Below are 21299 nucleotides of genomic sequence, written 5' to 3'. Positions count from 1 at the left end.
ACAATTGCCTCCTGAGCTTATCAAGGAAAAAAAAGAAGTTCACAAGTACGTGGTCTTGGGATAAGATGGAGCCTTTAAGGAAAAACAAAACCAGACTGAACTAAACAAGGAGGGAGAACAATACCTCTGAATAAGTGAGGAAACAGAACAGAAATCCTAATAGACCTAGGTAAATAAGGTTTGGATCCAATTTAAATAACTTAAACCATTAAATACCAGCTAAGACATCCACAGTGGTAAGAAGCAGAGGGATGCAAATGTACTAAATTGAGCACGACAATGAGGGACATTATACCACTCCCACATGGTACAAGTCAACATCTGCTTTTCCGGGAGGACGGTTGCTTTCAGTGGAACATCCTGCTGAGCTGTGTGCTCCTGCCTAGATGGGAGCTTGCAGCAGCCACTGAGCCCCCTCCAGGCTTCATTGGCAGCCTAAAGTGCTGAGAGACTGGAGGTAAGAGACAGCACACCCCTCTCTGGAAGACAACAGTTGTGAATATTTGACTGTTTAAAATCCAATCATGAGCCTCAGAGTATGGAAAACTGTCAAAGAGAATTGAAAAGAAGTGATTTCAGATCAGCTGATGACTGAATCCTGCCTTTGCTATCAAAAAACACCCAACCAAGTGGCACTGCTCTGTCTTGCAAGTGATGGCATAGAACTGACGGCCTTTCTGTCCTTTATTCAGTGCCCTGGCTAATACAGGTACTTAAGATTCTGGCAGTCACACTCATAAGAGTATTTTTGGGTTGCATGCGTTATCTCTCTTTAAATTAGGTACTTAGGAAGATACTTTTTTCACCCCTTTGTGGTTAAAAATATATTCCTGACATCTCTAATACAAAGTAAGCAGAACACCTTATAATTTAGGAACAAAACTTCTATATAACTGAGATGACTATTGTACAATAACAGCTCCAAACTACCCAGATTCACTATGCTGTAAACGGCAGTATTTGACACCAACCGTGGTGAGTTGAAATGATGAAATGTTTAGAAAATTAGAACATGGTGATTGGTACAGAATTCGGTTTATCTGCCTTAGGAAGGTGTGATGAAATTAAGATTTGTGCATGCACAACTTATGATTTATCTTTGAAACTGGAGGCATATGAGCCTCCAATTCTATATATAGGCTATGCAACAGACTGGATTGAAAGCTGCATTCTAAATCGCACTGTTGTTCCAATTGACTTCTATGTCTGCGTTGAATTAGACTGCAAAAAATTGTGTGTGTATGTAAGTCTGCCAGTGAGAGAGATTTACTCCATTTTCTACTGGGAAATAGAGTTCCCAGTTCCCTTTATACCCCCTGAGAAATTAGTTAGCAGATTCCTAAGCATATTGCTGAATAATATAGACTCACAGTAGGGATCTGTGTTCCCATGGTTTCCAGTTAGTATGTCTTTGAGGAAGGGGACTGTGGAAGATCTTTAAAAAGGTTATGCTGTTCTAGAAATTTTTTTCTCTTTTTCTTTTATTCTGGGGCAAGAAGATTTTGTGGTTGGTAGTGAGGCAGACAGGAATATGAATACAGTTTTGTGCACCCCAAAAAGAAAAGCGATAAGTGATTATTAGTCTCCCAGAGGTATAAAGCCTTACAGAAAGTACAGGGGGTGTGGTGGTTTTATTAAAATCCTTTTGCAACCTTTTCCAATTCTCTCTGTGTTCCACTTTTAATGTGCCCTTGGAATATTAAATTCTAATTCATAATATCCATAGATGAGAGATCTGGAAAAGAGGTAATTTGCAGGTTGGCACTGGGTCATAGGAAAGGAAGGAGGATGGACACAGTGGGCAGTTCTTTCCTGCTGAAGCAGTAGGGATCCCTGCTATGGCATTCTCTCCATCAGGGACAGGTCAGTCAGATCTGTGATACAAAGCCTTGCTTGAACCCTCAGGACTTGGAGATGGCTTTCCAGGATTTTATGACTTTCCATTTACAATTTAATGTATAGAATCAATTGATCAATTTTCCCTCTACATTCAAAGCATGGATAAAGGGACACATGAAGCTATGCCTGCCTCAGAGGGCAGCACAGTGCAACGGGATCTGTAGAGTCAGGCAGCTGCTGCTGGGTGCCCAAGGTCTGCACTGCTGCCTGTTAGTAGATTTAACATCAGATTAGGTCTAGGCTGCCACACAGGTAGACAGTGCCAGGGGAGCACCTTGGGGAGCATCTTTCGGCTTGGCCTCATCTGAAGGACATCCAGTTTGCAGTCCAGAGACTTCCCCAATATGAACTCAAGTGCAGGAAAAAGAAATATTGTGTAACTTCAAAGCTAATTCCCTGAGCTGAACTAAAATCTATCACTAGGTCCACTTTCAGGAGAAAGCCCAGGAGCCTGGGCACTGTTTTTCTCTTGAGGGTCTGCATAGTCTTTGCGCTGTGCAGTATAGCCAGAAAATTTCAGGAGAAGTAGGGTGTGGAGTAGAGGCAAAGGACTGCTAATTAACTGATTTTCATAAATAAAACATAAGATTAAGCTACTATATTTGAATCTAGACTATTATTTTTCTTCTTGTTAGGAATCTGGAAGGAACTTTGCCAAAATATTAGGATTTCTGACTGACTTGTCACTCCCCCTCAGCCACCTTTCAAATGGGTCAAAATGTAAATGCAGTAGCTTGTACATGAAGTGAAGTCTTCCTCCAGCTGCTGATTCACTGACAGGAAGAGTCTATTGCCTAGCCACAGCTCAGAGAAGATTATTCTGAACTTTTAAGGTGGAAATATATGCTTTTGGGTGCTGAAGATCCTGAGTTTGACTCTCAGTGTTTATGACACTGCAAGAATGGAAGATGCAAAGTCAAATTTTCTACAGTATAATGTGATGCCACTGTACCATCTGACACCAGTTGGTGTTATAGGCTGCTATCCTGTTTTGGCAGAAGTGGGGGTATAGGAACAACCTCCGAGGCAACAGTGGGGAGCAGCTGCTCTCATGGTTCATCTGGCAGTGCTGCCACATCTCTCTGAGGAAGATACCTGCAGTGATTATGAATTTGGGTCAGTCACTTAGGAAAGTCCTCAACTATTTGTTGTCTTCTGGCATTTTAGAGGAAATTATTCTGGCCACAAGGCTGTGGCCGGGGAGTAGAGGAAGCTGGCTTTGGAGAGCTCAGTATGTTCAGTCATATGCCTCAGCACAGTTTGGGTGCTGGTTTTACTCCCAAACATTTGAAGAATTTTAGGGTTTTAGAAAAAAGCCTTCAATTGAAAGGCTTTTGAACGTTTATCTTTGAAGAGATGTCTTTGGTGAGTATCAGCTAATGCAGCAGCACTGAATTAAACAGAAATATCTCTGAGTATCGTCAAGGGGGTCATTCTTTGTATCAGCTGAAGCACATGCCTCAAATGTAACTGGAAATATACCGCTTCATGCTAAATAATTCTTCAGGCATTTATACTTTGTTTTGCACAGCAGTTTTTTACCCAAGATTCAAAAAATCTGAATAGACTTAAGCATCTTCTAGAAGCTGTGACTTCTGATTTTTAGCTGTAGGTAACCAAGATGCAGTCTCTAACACACAAAAGACAGGATCTCAGCCCTCCTCCTTTTCTGTTTTGGGTCTTCTTAGCACATTGGGCAGAAACTCTGCCCCACACAGCCCCTCTAGCCCAGATGGTGGCTTTCCTCCAAAGAGTACAAGCTCTTTTCAGCAGGTTTAAGATTATGAGGCCACACTTCTGATTTAATAAGGACTCTAGAGTGCAGCTGGGAAACTTGGGGCAAGAATCCATCCTACTTTGCTTTCAAAATTAATTGAAAAAGCGCATCACTGGTAACTTGGTAACTACCTCAGAACCAAAATACAGACTAAATTAAAAGAACCTGGTTTCCATTTTGGATATCATCTATCCATAGCTTCCATAAAGTTTATGGACACTAGTCTCAAAGACAGGCAGTTTTCCTGAATCTGTACCTCAACAAAATTTCAGCACATCTTTCTCTCTCTTTATCTTTGTTTCATTCTCTCAGAGTGTGTTCACTTTCAGATGTTTGCCACACACTGATGACAGTCTTTCTGTAGAAACAAGGGCCAATTATAGCTTTTGAAAAAGTATTATTGAAAAGTATGTTAAAAATTGCTCAGTGGCCAGAAGGCAGTCACCTTATTTAGTCTAAGTGAAACATAAACAGCCAGTTAGAGACTTCTGAAGATGATAAATAGTCTGCTTGGATAATTTTAAAAGATTCGCTAAACAATGGCTTCTTTTTATAAACGCTAAAACCCAAAATGTGATCTGAATAAAGTATTATACAAGGCCACCCTATTAGGTTAGCTATTGCCTTTAAAGAAGCCACATACCTAATGGATCTAATTGCTCAAGGAGCATTATAAAATTCTATTTTTTTGTAAAATATGTTAGATCATGTTCAAGCAAAAATAGTTTAGTGATTAATATTCTTTCTAATTATAGAGCTGGAATCTGAAGCAAGCATTGAAATGGTCTGCTGAAATTGTAAATAGCGTGCACATGGGGAAAAGATAGCAAGTTTGTGTTAAATGGTACTTCTGAAATATTACAAAAATAGTGTTCTGAGCATAATTACATTCCATTAGAATGGATAGGTGCCCGGCAACAAAGCTGAACAAATGTATACCTACTGAAGAAAAGAGTATCTTGATGGAAAAAGCTCTTGTTAACCTTAAGCTGTGTCTGTACAGATTTTGCTGGTACACACAATGGGAGATACTGAAAATGAAAAAAAAAAAAAAAAAAAAAAGAAAAAAAAAATTAAACTACTTTACAAGAACTACATTTACAGGACATGGGAACACAAACTCTTGCCTTTCTGGAAGGTCCTGGAGGATTTATTTCTCGATTCAGGCAGCACTCCCTTCAGCAAGAACAGCTGAATACATGTTCATAAGAGAGCATTATATGAAACCCACAAAATTAGAAAATGATAACTTGATACTTTGATGCCCACTAGAAAATAGTAAGACATTCTCAATATTGAGCTGGGGAAATGTAGGGTTATATTTAATTTTTGGGAAGTTGTAGGTATTAATTTCCTCTTCCTTCAAAGCATGATGAAGAGGAATGAAGAATCTCATTATGTTCAATGTGTGTAAAAAAGCAGGGCACGTGATGTTTCATTTTGGGATTGAAAAATGGGAACAGTCTTGAAATCGTTATCATGATCTAAAATGTCACCTACTGAGGCATAGTCCTGGCTATTTTATTACACATTACTTAAAACCAGGCAAGAATAAAACTGTGATCCGTGCGTGTGCGGGCCAAGCAGCAGCTCAGCATGAGTTGGTTCCTGGGTGTGTGCTTGGCGACACCAAGCTCAAGGTTTACCCTCTAGCAGTAACCACTGCCCTGTGCTATAAGTTACAGCTGTCAGCTGCCAGCCAGTGTCTAGTCAACCTGTTGGGAGCTTTAACACTGACAGGGAACAAGGCTGTGATGAAATGTTCCTTTTGAAATGTAAGCACTTCCCAGTGCAGCCCCAAACAAAGGTCATGTGTGCTCAGATGTGAAACAAGGTAAGTTGTTAAATATCATAGAATTATAGAATGGTTTGGATTGGAAGGAACATTCAAGCTCATCTAATTCCAACCCCCCTGCCATGGGCAGGACCTTCCACTACACCAGGTTGCTCAAGCCCCATCCAGCCTGGCCTTGAACACTTCCAGAGATGGGGCATCCACAGCTTCTCTGGGAAACCTGTTCAAGTGCCTCAGTACCTTCACAGAAAGGAATTTCTTCTTAATACCTAATCTAAATCTCACATCTTTCAATTTAACGCCATTGGCTCTTTTCTATTGCTCCATGCCCTTGTAAAATGCCCATGTCCTTCCCTCCTGCAGGCTCCCTTCAGGCCCAGGAGGGGCTGCAGTAAGGTCAACATAAGCATGTCCCCATCGTGGGAGATGTGCAGTGTGAAGCACTCAAGATGGCTGGGGGTGACACTTGGAGACTACAGTTCCTGCAAAAAGGGATTTGCCATAAGGATCATTGCTGGGGGTCCCAGCTTTGCAGTGCAGCTGGAGAAGCAGTGGTGGGATGGCAGCAGACTCCCCTGGGGACAGTGCTGTGCTCTTCAGATGTCACTTTAGCAAACGAGTAACACTGTTCATTTCAATGCATGGAGCCAAGTACGCTCTTAATATTGTGCTTAAGTAGGAGCTTAAAATCACAGATGTCTGCCTGCTGCTTTTTTGTGCACACAGAGCATCTTTCTTAGCTGTTTAACTGGTGGAGGCTGTGGCACACCAGCCTGAACAAGTTGGTGATTCTTTTGGGGCTATTGGAGGGATGTGCCTGGACTTGGATGCACGCTTCCCTGCAGCATACAAATACATAGTCCTGTGGAGAAACCTATCACTGTTTTCCAGCCATTACTACTTCAATACTAAGACTCTGAATTCCTGTAAATAGCTTAAGATAGGGATGTGAGGGAGCAGAATGCTTGAAAACATTGGTTACATTTCCTTTGAGAGGGGTATTTGTGTCTGCACTGAGTAAAGTTATGGTGTCCTCAATAAAAAATGCTGCAATTCCTCTCATGATTATACAGCATATTTCTTCCTCAGGGGCCTTTCTGCTTATGGTTGAAAAATCATTTTACCTACCACTGCCACGGGTTACCTTGGGATCAAAAGGAAACGCACAACTGAAGCACAGCTTACTGCGAACATCAGCCTCTTTTCAGGTAATTACAATTTTGTTGTCACTGGATGATAGAAGCCAGAGGGGATCAACACAGTTAAGTCCCTACCATCTTTTCCTGAGGTGGATCAGAGGAAGAAGGAAAAAAATTCCAAAGCCCAGTCGTCTGGCAGAAGGGAGCCAGCAGAGTTTAGGTTGAACTGAGTTGCAAATGCCATCGATGAGGAAATTTTTGTAACACAGAAACTTAACATATTGTACGATGTTTCAAAGGTACCAGCTGTGGCTGGGTAACCTCCTGAAATACTCCTTGTCTTTTCTTCATGAGATGTCCACAGCTGCCCATTGCCACCTTCACAGATGTCCACTGGGATTTTTTATGTTTTTGGCAAGGAGCTGCAGACAAACAGGGAAGTGTGGGACTGAACATTCCACAGAGCACTGCTGTGACTGTGCCAGATGCAGAGCCCTGTGCTTCAGAGTACAGACAGGGTCAGGGAGGTAATGGCCTCAATACTTCTACTTAAGAATGATGGCAAGAGGAACAATTCAAGAAGGAAAAAGAAAAAGAAAAAGAAAAAGAAAAAGAAAAAAAAAAAAAAAAAAAGAGGTCAAGTGTGGGGTATTTTTATGCAGAATTCCAAACTGCTTGCACTTTGTTTTTCCCTCAAATATTTATGACCCTCCACCCAGGTTTTGTTTTATAGGAATGGCTGGAGAATTGCTCTGCTCTTAAACAAATGACTGCTGGATTAATTCAGTGTTTCTAGTATCTGCCATGTGACTGGTCTCTCACCAAGAAGACCAAATGACACATATTCAAAGCAAAGAGGTAGCAAATATTTCAAAGACTGGAATGAGTTTGTGGAAATGCCTGCAAGTAAGATATACAGTCACAGTATTTGGATTGGTTCACAAATTATTTACAAAGAGGGAAGAAAAAAAAAAAAAAAGTATGAATAGCATCACAAAATTTATTTTCTAAAAAAATAAATAAATCGTTTGACTGGCTCTGTTTTTTAACTTAAGAGCTCAATGGAAATGAAAGAGAACTCTGTAGTTCTCATTAGTGAATTACATTTTTTTGAGCCTGACTGTGAAAGGAAGAAGTGAATGCTTAGATGTTGTTTGACCAGAAGCTGATAAATGCACGTTTTAGAATGTAAATATGCTTTTTCCAACAGCCAGAAATATGTAAAATGTGAACAGACTTTATTTGCAAACTGATTAGACTTCTTCTTGGTCTCATAGGGTGTGAGGAGATACAATTAAACTCCTACAGTAATTGGATTTCCCCCCCCTGCATACTCCTTATAGCTCACATAAGGCCTATTTCATAGTTATACCTTTTGAAACTAAAAATTCTAGAGAGAAATCATATTTGCTCATTAAGTAGTTGATGATGATCTGAAAGACCACACAGGCAGCAATAAATAGTCCCCTAGGTCTACAAGAAATGTGCAGTCAGTCAAGTTTTTCAGCTTCCCAGGAAAGTAAGCATTTTAAAAATTATTTCCTTTTTATATTCAAACCCCCTTTTATCACAAATATAATCTGGAATAAAGGTCAACTACAGACTAAATATCATGGAAAGATATGAGCATTTCATATCTCTCTAGCATGCCTTGTCTAGCTCCCGTTGACTGTGAGCATTAGCCAGAGGTATATAAACACTTATAAATATTGTATGCATCAGCCTAGCTGCACTTAGATTGATGATTAATAGGTCTGTTGTTGGTAATCTATGGCATCTTTTTGCATGGAGAAAGCAATTAGAAACACACAGCCAGACCTTAGATGATACACAGCGCAAAATTGAAATCCTGAAGTATCTGCCTGCAGCAGTCTGAATTAAATGTACAGATACAGCCCTAGCATTCGCTGTTGTAGTTAGTAGGAAAGTGTCAAAGCTCTTAGGCTGAAAACACAATTTATCTTGCTCTTATCTTTTTGCATGATCCCTTATGTTTTCTGTGGGTTTTTTTCCCCCATTTTTATTTATTTTTTAATATATTACCCTATGATAAAAGCATAGAACAAAATCTGTGGCACCTGACCAGCATTTTTAAGTAACAACACAATTATAAACTAGATATCATGTGGAACTAATAAGAACAGCATTGGTCAGGAAGTGACAAGGGGTAAAGCACCATCCTTTGCAGGGGTGCAATCCATCACTTGATGATTTTTCCGTGTCTCCTCACTGGTGTGGTCTGTGGCACTGGGGCTTTCCCCAGGCTCGCTCTGAGGGACATTTCCTTCATCCGGGGGATGAAGATTTTATCACCCACATGAGCTGCGGTAGCAGCAGGGCTGGGCAGGTTATCAGGGCTTTGGGAGGGAAGCAACATGAAGCTAAGTGTGGAGTTGATGTTAAATGATGATTTCCTCTTTCAGAAGCCTTCTTAAGTATCTGCAGATTTCTTAAAGATCAGCAGATTACTGTCCGTGGGCACATCAGGAAGCCATCCTCCCACTCCTAAATTGTCACCTGTAGTTTAATTTCAGTTGAATTTATCAGATAGGTAGAGGATGGTAAAGGACCACAAATTGCACAAGCTGGGGGTTGTGTGAAGTTTGTGGTACCCTCAGGTTGGCTGGCCAAAAAGCCTCATCATCCTTGAGGCTCCCATGAGATGTGCATACCCATCCCTCCACACTCTCTCCCTTGGGAGATGCCTGGGGAAGGGTGGGGATGGAGGAGTTGGGAGCAGCACGGAGGGGACTCTGCCAGTGCCGATGCTTGTGGTGGAAGCAATCAGAGGGTAAGGAAAATGCGGGAAAACACATCTTAAAGGAAGAAGGCTTCCACAAGCAGAGCTTCCTGACTGTATTAGAGACTTATTTGTGATCCTGTGTTACTCTGCATTTATTTTTATTTTGGGAAATAGGTGTTCAGGGGTTTTTTATTACCTCAAATTTCTGTTTGCATATCTGTAATTTTGCCGAAGAAATTATGAATGCTCTGCAGCAGCTTATTCAGAGGTACCATTTGCTATTACAGTTTCACCTGAGGGAAAGTAATTGTTAATGTGGGTGGATTTTTTTTTAATTAGGGATTTAACCCCTTCATAACTCCACCAAAGATGTTTCAGGAAGGAAAACATATCTAATTATGACTTTCTCCATTTAGTTCATTAGAGAATAATGGAGTGTTTGATTAAACCATAATTTTACATTAATCCCCAGTTTTGGAATTCTTTTTAAAGTACGAAGAAAAAAATTCCTTCTTCTATCCCGAAATTTCTCCTGCTGATTCTCAGACAAGGAGAAACCTTTTCAGCCTTCATATAGTTTGGTTGTAAAGACTTCATATTTTTGCATTAACCACCACAGCAGGCTGTCGATAAGGGGTCTTTCTTTGCTTTGTCTTGATACCTTTAAAACACAGGGACATTTGAACTGAAAACACTCTCCAAGCTTGGCTATAGATCTAAATTCAACCTTAAAGCACCAGGTAATTCATGTCCAGTTTAAAGTCCCGTCCTTCAGCTATTGTACCTACAAATTGAAAGGGTCACCAAACCACCAGGAGATCGTTCATAGCTACAGTAGGTGCCAGAAGCCCTCAATGCAAACAGTAGGCAAAAGTCTGATGTTAGACACACAGAGAGGTTCAAACTTTCCTCTGAATTTCCTTACTTTTGTGCATCCAAGGTCAGAACCTTAATGTTATCTGAATATATTGTGTTTTGTGATTTAATAAAGCAATGTTAGAGGCTAAAGGTCTAACTACTGAGTGAGTTATTTTTAAAATGTCCTTCGACATTGTGAGCCTCTTGTGGATAACGGAACTTTTTTATATGAGTTAAGTCATCAGGGAGAGTTCTGGTCAGGGGATGATAAAACTTGTGATAGCAGCTGCTCACCCAATTTAATTTTGATGGTGTTCACAACTGGGGAGCTTCCTGCAGAATGTATGCAAATGAAACTTTTGAACTACTCAGAGCCAAAGAGCCTACAGGGCCCTGCTTAACTTCAGCCCTCCTGGTCAACAAATCCTGGTGGAAATGTTTGTGTGACTTGGCAGCTGGGTCTTTCTAGAGCCTTCAAAAGGCAATGCTCCCTGCTTTCCCTTTTCCCTTTCCAGAGATACCATTAAAAATCACATCAATTAACAATTTCCCTTAATTTAACACAGGATTTAAACCACACCTCATTATTAATGTCATCCAGGTAGGCTCTCAAGGTCCCACGTCTGTAACAGGGGCTTGGAAATCTCCAGGAATCTCCCAGGAAAGAAGATGTCTCCTGAGTCAGTGCATCACTATTTGTGAGGCTGTAAGCCCATTTATTCTAGTTCTGTCCTACCTTGGGAGTTGAATTCCCGGTTTCAGATGGCCCCTCCTGTAAGAAGACTGACCGCATTCTCTTTGTCTCCATTTTATATTGCACCATTGTACTTTATTGCACAATTTATTGCAAGCCTCCCCTATTCCTTTTGATCTAGCTGGAGTAGCAGGCTCTTACAGATGCTGCTGTCTGTGGCATGTCTAGTTGTGACCCCACTCATCCCTTGGTTCCGTGGCTTGTCCTTCTCAAGAGCTCCCATGCACAGCTCCCTGCCGAACAGAAGCTGATCCAAGCTGGTACGTGCTGATCTGTCTCCTCTGGGGCCATCCCGCAATTCATTAGTGCTAAACAGAGGTCAGAATCTCAGCCTGTAGCTCCTATTTAACACATTATTCCAGCATTTCGATGTGATTTTCCAGGCATCTAAGGGATAAGAGGAGTGATAGGGGGAAAAGGGACAAGCGTTATCTTTCAGCTTATTCTGCACTGAAAACTGCTCAAACTCCTGCCCATTTAGCTGTGGCACATGATCAGCGATTTCTTTCCCAGGCACAACAAGTGGGAGTTTTCCTGTCTAATTTGAGACACATAAAAATGAAGCATCTCATCAAAGGTAAATGTTTAAACTCTGTCTGTGGTCAATAGAGATAAAATGAAGATCAATGGCTCCAGAGAGCAATTAGTGCTACTACCTTAGATAACTATCCTAGAATGACATAAAAATGATGAATCCTCTCAAAGTACTTCCCTTACTGGAGAGTGAACCTAAGTAACTAGCTTAGGCCAGGTACTCATTTTAGGATGCTGAAAATTAAATTATATGAATCCCACTACTGAGTTTAATGAAAAGAGAAGCCGGCAAAACAACTCTTTATTTGTAGAATCTTGTAGAGGAACTGAATTGGAAATGAGAAGTATTGTATAGGACAATAGTTCTTGTCTTTTTCAAGCTGTATCTGCTCTGCTCCAGGACATCAGTTATTACCCTGCTGCCATGAAGGATCCAATTTGTTGACCTTGCAAAACACCCTGTTCCATGGCTCTCTTTTTGGAAGGTTAGCAACTCCATTACTTGAGTTTGATTTTTTGATCAGAATATGATTATAGTATTGGTAATATTTTTTTTTTTTGTAAGTATCTGTGGCTTTGGAACATGACTTGGCAGGTAATACTCCTTTTGGAATTGAACTGAAAGAAAAGAAATGGCCGCTGACTTGTATGTACTGCAGGTTTAAACTCAGCTTGATAGATTTTTGTCAAAAATGAAATGTTTGTGCCTCTATTAATTTTTTTTCAAGTTAGCATGAATTTTATAACTCATACATTGCAAATGGAAAAAAACCCATATTCCTCTTTTAGGGAGGTAGACTGTTTGCCAAGCCCATTTTGACAAAGATATTAAATTGTTTATGGTTGTTTCAGCTCATCTGAACTTTATGTAATAATAAAGTCTTACACACGTGGACAAAGTTCCATTCACCATCTCTGCTTAAATATAGGATATCAGTGGTCTTGGGATTTGACCTCATCGTTTTAGGAAAAATGTGACACTTCCTTGCTTGAATGCATTTGCAGGAAACTTACCTATATGTTTCCAGGTTTATGGGATTTGAGATTTACTATTTTGTGAGAATATTGTGTGGAATTCTTTGTGCCAAGTTTCTGAATTCCTGCTCTGAGTCATTCACACCTTTCTGTTTCTGTCATTTTTACATTCTCTGTAGTGGCTTTAGCATCCAATACTCCCCAGCATCAGCCTGAAGTAAAAAATGCCTGGTTCAAGATATTCACTTTTTTTTTTTTTTTTTTTTTTTTTTTTTTTTTTTTTTTTTTTTTCCCCTAGTTGTTGTTATTATTTTAAATTACATGTTAATCCCAAGGTTCTAGTAATCAGTTTCCCTGGGTATTTTCTCCCAGTAGTAATCGCCATCTGGTTTCTTATCATGAGCTCAATTACCATGATTGCTAATTGCAATTGTAAGATTATCTCTTTAACCTTAAATCAGTCACAAATTCCTCTGGATTTTCATTTTATGTTTGTTTAAAACTTCTCTCTGAACTACTTAATTTTTATGAGTAGTAACATCCTTCCCAAATTAGCCTCATTTGCCCGAGTCAACTGACAACTATTACCACTATTTTTCTTTTAGCTTTTGTTTTTTTTTTTTTCACTGAGGTAGTCTGGTTGCATGTAGAGAAGGAGTAGTGTTAATAAATTCCTGTAACTCATAAAGATATTTAATTGCTTTTTACCAAGTGCAGGACAAGATTGTCCATGTATTGCTTAGAGAAACCTTATGACAACAGGGAGAACTGAGAGCTGTACTGAAACAGTCTCTCCAAGGTCTTGTAGCCTTTTCCATGACAATTGAACGGGATTGATTTTTCACACTGCAGTAAGACGCAGCTCCTAGATGGTCAGCTTCACTGTTTCATGCATGATAAGCATAGAACTTTTACTTCCTTAGATAGTGGGGAGGTGGCATGTTGCCCACAGGCGAAATCCCACAAAACAACCCAAACCTGCTACCCAAATATGAAACTAAGCATGCGGCTTGAATATCAGGTCCATTGCATGCAGACACATCTCCTGTCTTTTACATGCTGAGAGGACTGTTTCTGTCTGTCCTTTCCTTTTTAATTGGCCTTGGTCCCTTAACCTCCCTTCTTGGCCATCCAGCAACGAATCAGTGCAATTAGCCTCTGTCTCACTACACTAATTGCTAATGCTGGCCAGCTGATTTCCTCAAAAATACCTGAGGAACCTGCACAAGGAAAAAAATAAAATGAAAATCAAAACTCACAGTGAAAATGGGCTAGAAAACATGGGACCACCGAAAGACAGGAGGTGATATTTGTCACTACCTGATTTTCCATGTGTGTGTGCCCAACATGTAATTCTTTTCTACAAACAATGGAGCAATCTGGCACAGAGCAAGCAGGGAACTGAAGGCTTTACCTGTGTCAGGGTGGGCTCAAAATCCTCGTAAGGGATTTATCATTACTTTATCGACTTTAAGTGGTATAATAGGACAGAGGTTTTTCTGCGAAGGTCTTATTTGCAATAGCGTAGATTTCCTTTGCATATCTCCTTTCTATGAGATAAAAAATATGAGATGTATGGTGAAACATCACATACATCTGGGAGATAAAATATAAGAATATGTTACTTCAGCTTCGTCCTCAATGAAACTGTATTCTTACACTTTGAGGACCTTAGGCATGCAAGCTGCAAGTGGGAAGTTGATTTACCATTACACTTCTGGCTGAACAATTGTTTTCATTTTCCTTTAAAGTAATAATTACAGTGAATATAGCCAGCCAAACCCTTTCAATACCAGTTAGACAGAGTCTAGGTGAAAAAATCCTAAAGGGATTAATGCAACTAGAGAGTGCCTACCCACCTAAAAAACCCCAAACCTAAATATTGTCTAAGGAAAGCATAATTGTCAAGCATTTATTTGCTTAATTCATATGCATACCATTCCAGAAATTCTTCAGTAGTATTTATATTTAAAACATTTGTATTTTTACTTGTTTCTTCTACACCTGTTTTGCCCATGGAAGCAACAGTATTTTCTTTGTCAAGCTTGAAATAAAATATTTTAGCATCTGCTGGGAAAAAAAGTTACCTCAAGGTACAGCAATTCTTTCAAGAGTAAACACAAGTTTTCTATTTTCTGTAGTTGATTTATTATCGTTGTTGCTTCTAAAATTTTAATATAGACTGAAAAAATTCTGCAATAATTCAGAACAAATATCAAACAGGTTGCCAAGTTCCTACATCACAATCCCTCCTTCAGCTTTGACATCTAGTTGTTACCTTCTATATCTCTTCCTTCCTCCCTGCCTCTCAAAGGTAGCAAAGAAGTGTGTCTCAGGGAGCAGCATCCAAGGTCTAGAGCTCCTGGAGAAGGGTCAAGCAGCAGAGCTGATTGGTTTAAGGGCCTGGCACAAAGCATTGGATAAGGTGATTTAGTGCTTGGCACATTCAATGGGAGAAATGGTAACATACGAGGACGCACAGCTGGCTCTGTCGGTATTTCGTGAGACCAGAGCAAATTTCCTGTCTTGGATTTCTACTCGTATCTGAACGGAAAGTCAATACTTAAACTCCTTGAAGGGTGAAATGAATGGACAATAAATACTGCAGTGTCTGATGCAAGGAAATCATTCAGTATGGTGCATGCATTGCTGGGGGTTGTGTTTATGTAATTAGTTTGCAAAAGTCTCCCAGAAGGAGAACAGAATCATAAAGTCTCCAAAAAGATGCACTGGAATACAAAGAAAAGAAGTGGCTGCTTTTTCTCGTCTCTCACTAGACTAACAACTAACAGGTTGTTAGTGGTACAGGTCTTTCTGGGGTTAGGGAGAGCTAAGGAAGAAAACAACCAGCTCACAGAGTGAACAGGAAACCACGGCAACATTTCAATCATACCCTCTCTGTTAATGCACCCTGAGGAAGGAACAGCAGCAGCTACATGTTGCTAAGGCTCTAGGGGCACTGGTAAGCCTAAGTGACCCTAAAGAGCCTCACCTGAGGCCTATATCCACACCTTATATGTAAACCAGCAGTGGGCTCTTGCTCCCTATTCTAGCTTCTTGCTTCCTATTCAAGAAGGAATGCTCTTCTTCAGTGCTGTCTGTGCTGGTGTAGTTTCCTAAACTAGACCTCAGTCTCTGGACTGACCTCCTGGCTTGACTTCATCTACTATTAAAACCCAGCTTGGTAATTATTAGACCTGATCTTAATGCTAGCCTGTGGACTGGTTTCCTGCCTGGCATCAGACATGCTTTATTGCCAGGAGATTGCCTTATGATCTGGACTTTTGTCTGAACTTGGCTGTTGCTGGACCTTCTCTTCCTGAATACCCTTGGAGCTAGGCCTTGACCAGTGAGGACTCCCCTCTTCTTGCTGTGGGATACCTTTTGTGGCCAAGCCTGATTTTGCTACAGCTGATGCATGGAGGTTTCTGCAAGGCTTCCCAGCAGCCTTACTGTGGGTGAGCCTACGGTGTGATGCCTGGGAACAATGAGACGGTGAGGAAGGGCATGCTGTTCTTCCTCACAGATTATCTCATCCAGTGAGAACCACTGGGCTCTCCTATAGGTTTTTCATGTATTTGCTTTCAGCAAAAAATCTTTCTGTGGACCTCATGAACCGAGCCCTACACCTCTTTGAGGCACAGAAGAGCTGGAGCAGCTGGGGATGAGCACCTGCTGTTCCAGGAGCTGGTGCCCATGTGCCCTGAAATGCTGCTACAAGGGCCCCACCAGGAGGCGAGGCACGTGGGGTTCCTGTGTCCTGTTGTCTGTCACATGTGTGACTGCATTTTGGAAGTGGTGCTTGAAATAGAATGCTCCACATCCAGCTTGTCAGGGGAGCTGTGCCAAGGTTAAGATAACTCTCAACCTGATTATGAGTTAATTGGTACACAGGAGACCAACTCCCAGCCAATTGGAGGCACACGATGTACATGGAAATGGGATGAGAGGCTTCTAAAAGAGGAGGTAAAGAAAGTGCACTGCATTCAAAATCCATTAGCAGGAGCTTCAGCCAACCTCAAGCAGTCATTTCTAATGCAGCCAAAGGAAGGTAAAAGTGCTGAGCATAATGGTTTTACTGATAGGTCTGTACTTTTTGAAGTAGTATGCTGCATTTACTTAAATGCTTCCATGCATATTTGCAAATGAAACATCTATTGATGCTTCTCAAATGTGTTTGAAATAATTTGTGTGTCTGTGTGCCCTAGTGTTATTCAGTGAGTGTTGCTTCAACTGCCAGATACTAAAAGCCCTTCAGAATAAGACTTAAGAGCAACTAAAAGGATACTAAAGGCAAGTATCCATAAATTAAGCAAACTTTCTACATGGCTCAAGAATAGAACTGACATGACAGTGGGTACACACCCACATATGACTCCAAATACTTTGTGGGCTTGGCTTAGAAAGATGTCTTTGTAGGGATGGCATCTGTCACTTCAGCTGATCTGTGGGCCTGTCAGAGCTGATCGAACATGTGGTGCAGGTATTGCTCCACCTCCTGCAGAAACTCACTGAGGTTTCTGTTCCTGTGCTTCAGGTTTTTGTCTGGGACGTAGCAGACAGCAATCCCGTAAGGAAAGTAAAGGTGAAAAGTGAACACGATTTGTGTATTGCATCGCATTCTCAGCCTCCAGAACAAAGAGCCATAGGATCAGCCTTACAGTTGAGGAAGGAAAGGAAAACCATACCCAGCTGCTGGCTATTTCTATATCTTGTTATACCTGTGCAAATAGTTAGAAATTAAGAACATAATAGAAGAATTTTTTTTTTCTCATAAAATGGTTAGAAGCAGAGTGCAATTCAATTTTCTTGATTTTTTTTTTCCCCAAGACTTTCACACACCTCAGTATCTGCTTTTTTTTTTTTTTTTTTTTTTTTTTTTTTTTTTTTTTTTTTTTTTTTTTTTTTTATTCTGTGGAGTGGAGCTGCACAGTTTCCATGACATTCAGCCTTTGGACTGCTTTGTTCCTTATCAGGAGAAAGCCTTTATATGACCTGCAGACTATAGAACAAAAAACAAGTGCAGGGATTTTTTTTTTTTTTTTTTAATATACTATTCTGTTGCACATGTTGCTTGAAAAGTTTGTTATTTCATATTCTTTAGAGACATGCTTACCTGTGTCTAAGTGGAGAAGTTCCACTAGAGTGGAAATAGGATAAATTCTGATGGGCTGCAGAATGATTTTTTTCTAAATCCTTGGTTATTTTTAATATTGAGCACATATAATCTACTAGGGTTTATTAACCTTATTTCCTCAATTTTACTTTTGTAGGTCTTCCATGAAGATAGAGAGCAGAGTTTTTGTGAGATGTTGTGTTCTTGTCTTTCATAGGCATGTCCATGAGTTAGCTGACTACACAGTGGCTGCCTTGTCTCTCCCAGAGAGCAAAGAAATGAAGCACAGCACGTTTTAGGAAGTGTTTGTGTAGGGTGGATGGATTTTGATGGCTGCTGCAGGAGTGGAGTATTGGTTGTCACTGTGGAAATGCATTGCTGGGGTTTAGATTTTAGTGTGTCATGCTTTCATCAGGTAAAAGTAGTTTGTAGGCTTGGAATAAGAGTTTAGCAAAGGTGGAGAGACAGAAGTGAAAATTTGCAGGAAAAAGGCAAAATCTAATGGGTGGTGACATCTATTAAATAATATTTTTCAGTTTTCCTAGGTGAGGATAGTGGAATGATCAGGGCTTCTATGCGTGATTTTTCTAATGAAGAAAAGTTAATGAAGCATGCTACATGTTTTACAAAGACCATATGGCCTATTTTGACTCTTAAAAGCTTAACTATCTAAATATATTAACTATCTACATTATTGAAAAGAACGTTTATTGTGTGTGTGTGGGGGGGGTGTGTTTGTTTGTTTTGGTGGTTTGTAGGGGTTTTTGTGTTTTTTTTTTTTGGTCCATTTTGGTGGATGACTAAATAAAGCTATTGCTGCTCTTCACCAGTCTTACCTCTCAACACCATTATGGCTGCAGCACAACTATAAAACTTACTCCTTTTCTGTAATGCCAGCTTCACATTGGAGGAGGTGCTGTGCCAGAGCCTGTATTAAATCTACAACCAGTGCACAAAGCATTGGCTGAACTACTCAAACTAGTCACAAAAACTGGAATTACGAGCATCTATGACGCTCAATCAAATCTGCTTCAAGGAGACCGTGATAGAAAACTGATGGCAGTTGCAACTTAGCCTTTTTTCCAAGGCTGAAAATGTGTTATTAAGAAATTCTTCTGCCCCATATCCTGTGATGATTAAGGCTAAGTGGTGAGTGGGATGGTGAGCTATCATGTTCCCAGATCTACTGACACAGAAGATCCCCTTTTACTATGCTGGCACGTGTCCTAGTGTCTTTACCTTGGCTCTCTTGTCTTGTCTGCTTGAATTCCCTGTAACAGCACTTCCACCGTGGTCAGTAACAGCTTTGAGAAGAAAACTGTGCTAGGATGGGTTTTGAGACATACAGATAGTTTTAACTTTTGCTTATTGTCAAATTAAATAAATTTAAAAAGAAACAAAACCAAACCAAAACCAACCCAATAAAATCTATGTGCATCATCCTTTCCACAAAGAGTGTAATTCGATCCTTACCTAGTTAATTTAAGTACTTGTGTGCCAAGGTTGTAGTGAGAAATGTGGAGCACAGAGGTTCTTTCTGTAAGGCAGACAGTGGCCTTTAACATAAAACTTGCTATTTTGGTATGAATATTGGAAGGAGCAATCTCAAAATTTACTTTCAGATGACATTTATGAGCTAAACTCAATCATTTATATTTGTGGAAAGCTGACATTGAAAGAACTTGCCTTTAAACTGGAGTGGATACTTGGGAAACTTTTTTACATTAGAATGCCTCTATTTATAGGATAGATTTAGATGGGGAACCTGGCACGCTGCCCCAGCAATACAAATCACTGGAACTTTTTGGTCTTTTTCTGCCTGTCTTATCACTTTAACATCACATCCACAAGGTATTGACTGCAATGGGAGCCCTGGATATTTATAAACATTTAGCTAAATTTAAGAGGAAAGGTTTACTTTTTTAATTGAAGAAAAGCATGGAAAGTTACAGTCTGATTTATGTGTAATTATGCATGCAGTCAGATCTCGGTATGAACTAGGGAAAAATATTTTGTTTGAACTTTCTGGAGCTTCTATTCAAACTTTTAATTAACTTTTTCTCTGTAATTCTCAATATGTTTCTATTGTAATTCTCAATATGTTTTGATAGCAATCAGGGAACAAAAGGTAAGGCTTAGCGTGGCTAATTTAACACCTGTAAATTTCTGCAGATGAGCAAGTAAAGAATGCATAGTCTTTTGGGAGGGAGATGGAAAAATGTAAGTCTTGGGTTATAAAAGCAGTATTTCGAATGCTATTTGAATTGATTAATCAGTTAATTGTATTTTTCACCTGTGCAATAATAAACATATTAGTCCTAATGCTTTTATGCAGATAAATATAAAAGACAAAACTTTTCAAAGTTTATTAAATCAAATTTTTAAAAGCGAGAATGACCTGTGGCCTAAATGTCCGGCTAGGGTTATTTCTGCACATTTTCCATGTTTTTCACCTCATGCTTTGTTTGGGGGATGGGAGGGTTCTTTAAAGTATTTTTTTATATCTCTGAAATATTTATGACCTTAAAAGAATCACAAATGGGAGACCAGTTCAGTAAGGAACTGCAGCCGATGGATAATCTTAAATTTATGTACAGTGTCAGTGTCTTCAAATACTCGCTGTCCTGTTCTGCACAATGTGGTGTATGAATGTCAAGTTAGTCGACCAAAATTGAATTATGTACACCCTTGTGCAGAAGCCAGCCTTTGCACTATATAGGCTGCAATTTTTGTTCTAGTGGATTGTGCCTTGAAACTGATATAAGAATACTTTGAACAAAGCTTAGATAATTTCATTTTAAATCTATAAAATCTCCAGAGAAGAAAAACTTGGAGTTTAACTACTGACATGCGCAGGGTGCTTTTGCCATGAAGTGTAGACTCTAGAAGGTTTCAAAAGACTTCATAATGATTAACTTTTGGCTCAGAAGCAGTTAAGTAATGCTGCAAAACCCCCAAAGGTTAAATGACCCAGATTCCAGCACTGCAAGAATTTCTCGAGACTTTATTTTCTGCATGTGTGGGGTGAAGAAGCTAAGCATCAAGAGATGAAAGAGTAAAATGTAGCAGCTGGGAACAGAGTGCAGGACCTATAATTTGTTTGTTTGGTGTTTTGTGGTTTTTTTAGTTTTAAAACTAAATGGCACTTTTCCTTGTGAAGGATGGAGGGTCACTAATTCATGCTTCTGCTGTCTCAGATCAAAAAGGCAGCGGCTGCTGTTGAGATGAGGTGAGAACTACAGCAGTTATTTGTGGTGAATTGCAGTGGGATCATATATTTATAATCCTCATCTGGGGAAAAGAGAAATGCAGACCCAGAACCACAAAAACTGAGGTGCTAGAACAGAGAGCAGTCTTGAATGGCCTAAAGGTTTCTGATGTGCAACTGCCTCCCAAGCGTAAATCTTTCAGTTCTGGTGTTGGGAACGCAGCTGTGCTGCCTTGAGATGAAACCCCCAGTCCCTTAACTGCAAGGAAGGTTTTCAGTGCCTTTATTGTAGTGTGGTATTTAAATGTGAGTCATTAAATTTATTTAGATGATACTGGTGCCTTCTGAAGGCTGGCATTTACTAACTTTTCCACTTTCTTTTTTGTCGTCTTCTTATTCACATGTGTACTTTGAAAAGAGAAGGTAAATCAATTGACTTCTGAAATCAGGTTATATTGCCTTAAAACAGGTTTGAAGTATCCTCTTGGTATTCCCTCTTAA

At 39.9% G+C, this 21299-nt stretch overlaps 1 long non-coding RNA gene across 2 annotated transcripts; it reads left to right on the top strand.

The window, feature by feature from the left end:
- The first annotated feature begins 15538 nt into the window (after positions 1 to 15538).
- On the top strand, positions 15539 to 18416 carry LOC120748948 (uncharacterized). 2 transcript variants are annotated; one of them, XR_005699468.2, is made up of 2 exons: positions 15539 to 16440; positions 17808 to 18416. It is a non-coding gene; the product is annotated as an uncharacterized LOC120748948 (long non-coding RNA). The 2 variants fall into 2 exon arrangements; XR_005699467.2 differs by having other exon boundaries at positions 15539 to 16525.
- Positions 18417 to 21299: the final 2883 nt, after the last annotated feature.

The sequence above is a fragment of the Hirundo rustica genome, chromosome 2 (genome assembly GCF_015227805.2).
Source record: "Hirundo rustica isolate bHirRus1 chromosome 2, bHirRus1.pri.v3, whole genome shotgun sequence".
Taxonomy (NCBI): Eukaryota; Metazoa; Chordata; class Aves; order Passeriformes; family Hirundinidae; genus Hirundo; species Hirundo rustica.
This window is presented reverse-complemented; position numbering and strand designations above follow the sequence as displayed.